Genomic DNA, 8,762 nt, shown 5'->3' with positions numbered 1-8,762 from the left:
CTCTCTCTCTCTCTCTCTCTCTCTCTGGTTCTCTTCCTGAGACAAATTCATCAGATCTTGCATCGCAATCAACTACTGGTCCTCCAGGTTGGGGAAAACAACATTTATACTGACAAACACACATTAAAACACTGATGTCAGCACACTACATACATACACCCACATTCAGGAACGTACAGTAACCTAAGGCACATTCAATATACACTTTCCTTAGGTAGCCGCCCCAGAGGGGGTGTCTGCAGGGAAAGGTGGCAACCCCACCGGCAGACTAGGGTAGGTAGACTGGGTTGATAGCCCCACTACCCAAAAAATCAAACATATCAAGAAATCTAAAATAGCTTTGGAATCAAATGGTCAACAAAGGAAACAGCCCGGCAACTCCAGATTCAAATATAACCCAGGATATTGGAATGTCCTGTCTCTCTATAGACCCGGAGCACTAAAATTGCTCTTAGGATAGATTAAAAATTATCATCTAGACATAACTGCTATCCAGGAAATCCAGAGGAATGGTCAGGGCATTATTGAGAAGAAATGTCATGCAATTTACTGCAGCTGCAGTGAAAGATCCCATGAATATGGTACTGGATTCATTATCAAGGGAAGATACCGACAAAAGTAATTTAAAGATTTATAAAAGTAATTTAAAACATACATAATCATTAAGCAAAGAAATATACGTATTGGCACAATTGTATTATTTTCATTAATTTAACTGTTTATTCTAGCATAAGTACATCTTGTATATTCTATTTTGAGGGTTGACTAAACTTTCTTCCAAATTATTTAAAATATTTTTTCTTATTTTTAAGTTAATGTATAAATATTAGTGTCAGCACTTTATAAATCTATTTTGATTTCTTGCATAACAAGCTGGCCCAATTGTCACTCCTATTATTTCTTTAATTAAAAAACTTTATTCATTATAAATATATAATATAAACACCTATTGAAATGTCAATGAGTTAAAAATAAAAATATTAATCCTAACTTACTTTAAACATTTCCAACTTTCTAATGGTGTTATTCTAAACTAAGACCTTTTACTTTCACTTACCTATATATGAAACATGTAGTATGGGGAAGTATTGGTATCATGAAAATTTTCGAATTCCAAGTTTTCTACAGAAATAAACATTTTGAGGTCTTCTGAGTTCAATTAACCTTGTCTTAGGAAATGGTGTGTGTTTGAACAACCTAGCTCAAAAACGGAAAGTCATAGGAACTGAAATTGCATATTGAGGACTGGTGTGTAGCTGCAACTTTTTTAACTGTTAAACTCAAAAAATAATTACTAAATAGTCATAAGCGCCTATTTAGAGAATCGATTTTACCCATGTTTTTCGATTTCCTTGAAAACAGCTTCAACGATTTGGATAAAAGTTGCTCAGTATATCAGTGTAAAATTAGTTTGTCTTTAATATCAGATTAAAGCAAGTTAAATCACGCTAAGTGAGTACCAAAAGGGATTTCGGGGAGGTAAAAGCACTTTGGACCAAATATTTATCTTTAAACGGATACTTGAGAAAAGGTGGGAATTGGAAGAAGATTTATATGCCCTATTCATTGACTTCAAAAGCGGCCTATGGCTCAGTCTATAGAAATTGTCTTAGGAAAATTATGACCGAACTGGGATTTCCAGGGAAGTTGATATGATGACAAGGGCTTGCATCCAATGTAGAGTACTTGCTGAGGGACAGATGACCAAAACTTTCGCAGTGAAGTCGCAGGAGACTTCCTTTCCTCGATCATATTCAACCTGGTCCGGGAATGCAGCAGAGTGCTCGGTTGAGTGTAAGTGGGGTTGATGCATGAATATCTGGCATATGCCGATGACCTAACAGTCAGGAAATATGAGCCAGGATGGCTAGTAAAGCGGAAGATATCTAGCACTGGCTTTCTCACCAAGATATTGGCTTACAAGTAAATCTGTGTAAAGCAATGTACATGATTGTAAGCATGAATGTGTACATGTAGAAAACATAAGCAATTCTCTTCTAAAAGATAACAGCTTCAAATACCTCGGACCTCAGTAACCTCCATTAACAACCAGCTTAGCGAAATAGACCAGAGGATCCTCAGCGCAAATAAAGCCTTCTTTTCAATTTCTCATAAACTAAGATGAAAGAAAATCTCAAGAAAGCTATAGCTAAAGATATACACTCTTATCATAAAACCCGTAGTGATGTACGGTTGTGGGACATGGACCCTTACTGGCCCCCCTTGAGAAAAATATTGATAAATTTGAACGCAAAGTTCTCAGGGTGATAGTATGTCCAAAGTGTGACAAGGAATTAGGAATCTGGAGAAGGAAGACGAACGAGGAATTAATCAGAGACGCAGTAGTCAATCACGCTTGATATGAAAGCAAGGCGGTTACAGTGGGCAGAACATGTGGCAAGAAGCCGCCCAACAGGCCCTCTCTTCATCAACGCCTCGGCCAACCAGATCAAGAGGTAGTCTAAAACTTGAATGGGTGGACAGGATCAAGAAGAACGCCATGTGATGAATAGCAAACCCGTCGCCCAAGATAGACAGAGGTGAAGGCTAAGAATCCACAAGAACTATAGGCCATTAGAAAATATTTTTATGAGCAGAAAGTCGTAGAAGGTAATGGGGAATGTCGAAAAACACATAAATAAATTATCTCTTTTAACAGAAGATTCACTGAGAGAGCGCATGCGCATATTTCCATTCCGATTACTCTGTTAACTGATGTCTTTTCGAAATTATTATTGAATGAATACTTTTTTTATTTCACTTAAACTATATATAAGCCTTTCAGTTGACAGGAGAACTAACTCCATTAAATCATTCTTGGTATTTTCAATATTGGTTCTATAACAATTTAGCATCAAATAAATTGTTAGGAGCAGAATGTAAAATTTAGTGGTGTTCTATTTTAATAACTTTTTACATTTTTCTATTATACTTTTTTCTGAATAAGCCTGTCGAACAGATTCGCTACCTTGGACTATATCTGTACAAATGACGAACCTGGAATCCTCACACAAGACTGAAAAGACAGGAACTGGCCTTCGATTTTGAACTAATACAGCACTTACTGGGCAATCGGTCTAAACTTCCAATTCATTACATAAGACTGATCTACATGACTGTAATAAGGCCAATCTGAACATACGGAGTTCAGCTCTGTGGCTCCACTAAACCTTCGAATTCCTCTCGCATCTAATCCAAAATCCTTCGTAAAATCCTCAATGCTCTCTGTAAAATCCCCATTACTTTGTCAAATAAAATCATACATCAAGACCTTAATGTTTTATATGTGACCGATCTAGCCCGATCTATTTCTTCCATTATTAACTCCCTAACCTCCCAAACTCACTAGTATCTAACCTTGTTCAATCTTCCATTCCTGACAATCCTCCGAGGCGCATGAAAAGAGGATGGCCACGAGACCTCATAATGTAAAAACGTCATTTGAATGCTACCAATAGGTAGTTTTAAAACTTTTGTAGAAGAAAAATTTTCAACTTGAAATTTCAAATATACTTTTCTGAAAAATGTTGAGTTAGTCAATTTCAAACTTAAAGGCTCATTTTGACATTAGTGCGAGAAAGTATAGCCACAGTGAATAAGATAAAAATATCTGTTTTGAGTGAGGATTAATTTCAACTGAAAGTTGGTCAGTAAGTGAAAGTTGTGTGACGCGTACACCGCACCAGAAGTTTGGTTTATATTCTCTAATTCTGAATAGTCTTGTTGTATATCATATATATTTATGTTTTTATTAAATTTGAAATATATTTTTTTATGAATGTTTTAATTTTTTGGTGTTGAAATATATTTGTTTTGGCCATTTTTGAATTAGCTATCAGCTTTAACAATATATAGAAGGCTTAGATTATTTCTGTTTGATTTTAAAACTTTTCGATAACCCTCGACAGGAGCTTTGAATGACTTAGCAATATCAGTGATACAACAAGAGCGATTAATTGATTATTGTAATGATAAATAAATCATTGTTATGATTAAATGGTTATGATATTTGATTAGTATCACTTCTACTTCTACTGTGGAAGTCTTGTTGAACCTCAACCTAACACCACTCATAAATCAGGTTTGTTTGATATTTGTTTATTTATATGCGATTCTTAGGAACTTTTAACCATTTGGGTCATCTTGCGAAGACCGATTTGCGATAGGAATAATTTTAATTATATAAAAATCAATTATTGGATTATATTATACCATAAAAAAACAGTGTTATAAATGAAGTATTATTGGTTTTAGTAAGCAATTTACAGAGAATACTATCCTATAATTTAAAAAAAGTTGATATAGTTCTCTACAATTTATTATTAAGTTACATAGAGGCATCATTTACGTCTTATTATGTTATTATATAATGTAAATTAGAATTTTATACTAATATCCTGCAATAGTGATATTGTAATAATTATGTTTACTAGTAAGTTGTACTTACTGTAACTCATACTAGTACCAAAATATATATAATATTAATGATTAATAATTGTAGACATGCTGAAATGCATATAAAATGATTGACATTAGAATTTTAAATAACGTTTGATCATGGACAATGTAAAGTAAAACGTCATAGATAAATGAAATATGTGGAAGATATTTTAATAAAAACTTCCTATAGAATATAATATTTACAAAAATTAAATAACCTGAGAAAACTATTGTTGATAATAAAATAAATTAAATAATTAAAATAAATATTTGTCTTCATTGAATGGAAATTAATTTTACTTTAATTGAGTTTTGATAATTTCCGCATAATTTCTGTTTTTAACCTGATTATTACCACGTTCAAAAGCTCCATTGCGTGAAAACCATGAGTTATTGAAAAATTATAAGACTATTTCAATATAACTTTGCAAGTTATAAGCAAAAAAAAAAATTGAATTTTTAAATAAGTTCTCATCTTTCTACAATCAAATTTGTTGAACAACTTTAGTATATTGTTATACTTGATAACTGCTATTTCACCTTACTTATTTACTGCTGTCACTATTATTACTAGATAGTGACAGCAGTAGATAAGTTTACAGAAAAACAAACAAATAAATACATTTTACCAAAACAAAACTAATACATTGATTTAAAGGAAAATATAATAAAAAGTTGGTTAAAAGAAATACTTGAATGAATAAATAAGTTTAAAAAAAATAACCAAAAATAATAATAAAATAAAATAATTTAATGAATACATAAGATAAAACACACAAATCGACAGGCCCACATACTGAAATAAATAAATAAAACAATGGATAATCTCCGAGCTAATTCCCATGCAGGTGATGGTGTATGATCCCTAGGGAGTCCAAAATAATATTACGATTTTTATAAATGGGACAATATCGGCATATCTTACGGATCCGTTAGTGTCAACGAAATAGAATATCGTAAAATTTGGTTATTCAGATATATTGCAAATTAGAAAAACCAAAATACGCTTTCAGTAAAGAAGAGAATTTATTTATTTTTTAAAAAATAAATCAATTCAAATTTGTTTTTAGTGTATTTTGTTAAAATTATTCACAAATTCTCTTATAAAAAAAAAATATTGATTTTTGGACTGGATACGAAATGAAAGCGGATTAGAGTCGTTCTAAGTGTCCTAAAAAAACTCTTAAATACATTAATTAATTACCTCTTAATACTGCTGATTGATGTTCTTACATCATATCTAAGTTCCTTCATTTATCTCAAATATATCTCATGCTTATTACAGCAATCATTATCACATAAACTTTGTTTATAATCAGTGATTAATTTTAAACTAAAAAAACAAATGATGTAATGGAACTATGCTAAAAGGAGAAAAATCCAAATAAACGAACCTAGGATGTGCGGTAACAAAGTAAGTTCCGTTTGGTAAGTAACTTATATTTCATTACACTTTATTCGATTTTCTATTCATCGTCTGTTTATTTACTCTTACTATTTTTAAATGCGGTTTTGATCCATATTTATTTACAAGGGAGTACCCAGGATCAAAACTAGAGGGGGGCAAGCCATTGTCATTTAGGTTGTGACATTTCAGTACGGGTAAGGTGAATGAAACCAAAATTTAAATAAAGTTATATATAATTATAGCAGTACTGTATGAGTTATTACAATTATTAGTTAGAAAAAAAATATTAATATATTTTTTACTTCTAAGGGGGGGGGGGGGAGCTTCTGCCCCCATCTCCCCCTCCCTGAAGCAAATGTAAATTTTTGTCAATGATAAATTTTGTTTATATGCTTTTGTTTCCACTTGATTCATAAAAAAACAAATCAAGAAGCATTTTTAAAAAGTACCGAAACTAATATTTTATTTTTTAAATTCTAAATTTGTTCCCTTCCCTCCGTTTAAATATTTTTTCACTATAGAAGTTTTTATTGACTTTTTTAATTCTTCATTTTCACGATATAGGAAATGTTTCACTAAAGAATCAATTTTTTTTTTTTATGGGGTGGAGGGGTTTCTGGGTAGATACTTCATTATGTATTGTATTTGGCGTGGAGTGATTGGACATAATAATCAAATATATATTAGTTGCTTTCAAGGAAGGAGAGAAACACTTTATTAAAAAAAAATGTGGCCCAACTACGTTGGGTTACTATACACACAGCATACTAAATCTGGTTGGACAAACACTTATTATTCTCATATTACGTAGGCATAGGCAGTAAATATTAAAATACATAATAGTAGTTCATGATTTTTTTTTCCTTATTGTTTTAATCCTTAAATATTTTCTTTTTTGTATATTTTCATTTTTGTTCTCATCTTTTTACATTTATTTTTCATAAAATTATCCATATACAAAAAAAAAAAAAAATGATTGTTCCTAACGAAAACATTTCTTGTATACACCTATTTTAAATACGTAACTTCATAGTTCATGAGCTAGGTTACACAAACCCACAGACCATTTTGGGAGACTTGGTTATTTGTCCAGGCGAACTTCAAATATATTTTCGTTTGAATCGCGGGTTCGAAATTTTTCACGATTGCTTACTATGACTAAGTGGAAGTAAACATGATATGGAATCGTTTTGAAAATTATAGAATAATAATAATTCAAAGAAAGAGGCCCGACTATGTCCCCTTCTTGAATGATAACAGAAATAAGAAGCAGATGATCGATAAAGATGGGGACCCCCTAGGGTTGGCCGAATAGCCCACATCCAAACAGGGGAGATATCTCGTCGATCGATATCCTACGGCACAGATTCCTAGTTTCTTTATTACATAACTAAATAACATTAAATTAATATATAAATCATTTCAATTTCTTGAGACTAGTATTTATTATTTTAAAAAATTAATTGCTATCAGTTTATGTCTCAATAATTTTTATTATACCATCAACAGTCCAACGTTTCGGCCAATTTGGGCATCCTCAAGGACAATCTTAAATATAAATTTACACCTCACATCCAATTCTTAAAAAAAAAAAGTTTTGCAAGCTTTTTTGTCCAGGTCATTAATTACTAGTCAAATTACCTTATTTAAATTATTTTGTCACAATTTTATTAATTTTTAAACTTTTTATTTTTAGATCAACGTAATACTATCAACTATCATATAAACAAACTTTTTTTTTTTATAATTGTTTATTTATATGATAGTTGATAGTGTTAAGTTGATCTAAAAATTAATGAAATTATGACAAATTAATTTAAATGAGATAATTTGACTTGTAATTAATGATCTCGGCAGAAAAGCCTGCAAAATATTTTTAAAGAATTGGATGTGAGGTTAAATTTATATTTAAGATTGTCCTTGAGGATGGCCGAATTAGCCAAAACGTTGAACCGTTGATGGTGCAATAAAGAGTGTTGAGACATAAATGTATACCAATTAATTTATTTAAATTAACTCAATGTTTAACCAAATTATATAATTTACACTTACATCTATAGTCAAATTAGCAATATAAATTGATTCAAACTCGAAATTTCATAATTCTGAATTGGTAATATAGAGATGTATTATATATATAGTATTAATAGTAGGTAATAATATTATTACTAATAGACAGTAATAGTAAATTATAATTACTGCAATATAATATTTTATGAAGTTTCATAAATTATACAATTTTTTAAAATTAATTAAAGTGAATATTTGTTACATCTCTTATTGGTTTATGGAATAAACCTAGGCTTGAATGGTGACCACAAATTATGTAACAGTTGTATGCTCTTAACTTGAACTGAATCTTCGGATTGTTGAGATATAGTTTTTTTTTTTATTTTAAAAAATATTTTTATATTTCTAAATTAATATATTTTATTTTCATAAATAACTACACTAACGACTAAATAATTTTAATAACACATTCTTCTCTACCAAATTTTTTTTCCTGATTATAGATCTTATAGCCAGATTAGAAGTAACGAAATACTTACGTAGTTTAAAGTCATAATTCAATAATCTAAATACTTCAGTGAAGATACTTTCCAAAACCTTCATTGATATAAAGCACAATTTTTTTTAAAATCCGATATTTCGAAGTGCTCTTACGTCTTCGGGGTCTATATTTCTACAATTTTTATAAGGCAACAATATATACATATTAATGGATATAATTCATTACTCACATTACTTTTAAAATAACATTAACTGATATAATTCATATTACCTTATACTATAATATTCTATTTTATTTACTATACTGATCAGTCCGCTGCGCTTTTAATACGATGTACTATTTATTTCGTCACTTTTGTTTACAGCATTATGTTAATTAAAAGGAAACCAAATTACCTATCCA

Source organism: Halyomorpha halys, unplaced genomic scaffold (assembly GCF_000696795.3).
Source record: "Halyomorpha halys isolate HHAL.00 unplaced genomic scaffold, Hhal_1.1 Scaffold257.1, whole genome shotgun sequence".
Lineage (NCBI taxonomy): Eukaryota > Metazoa > Arthropoda > Insecta > Hemiptera > Pentatomidae > Halyomorpha > Halyomorpha halys.
The sequence above is the reverse complement of the archived record's forward strand: the minus strand, read 5'-3'. Positions refer to the sequence as shown.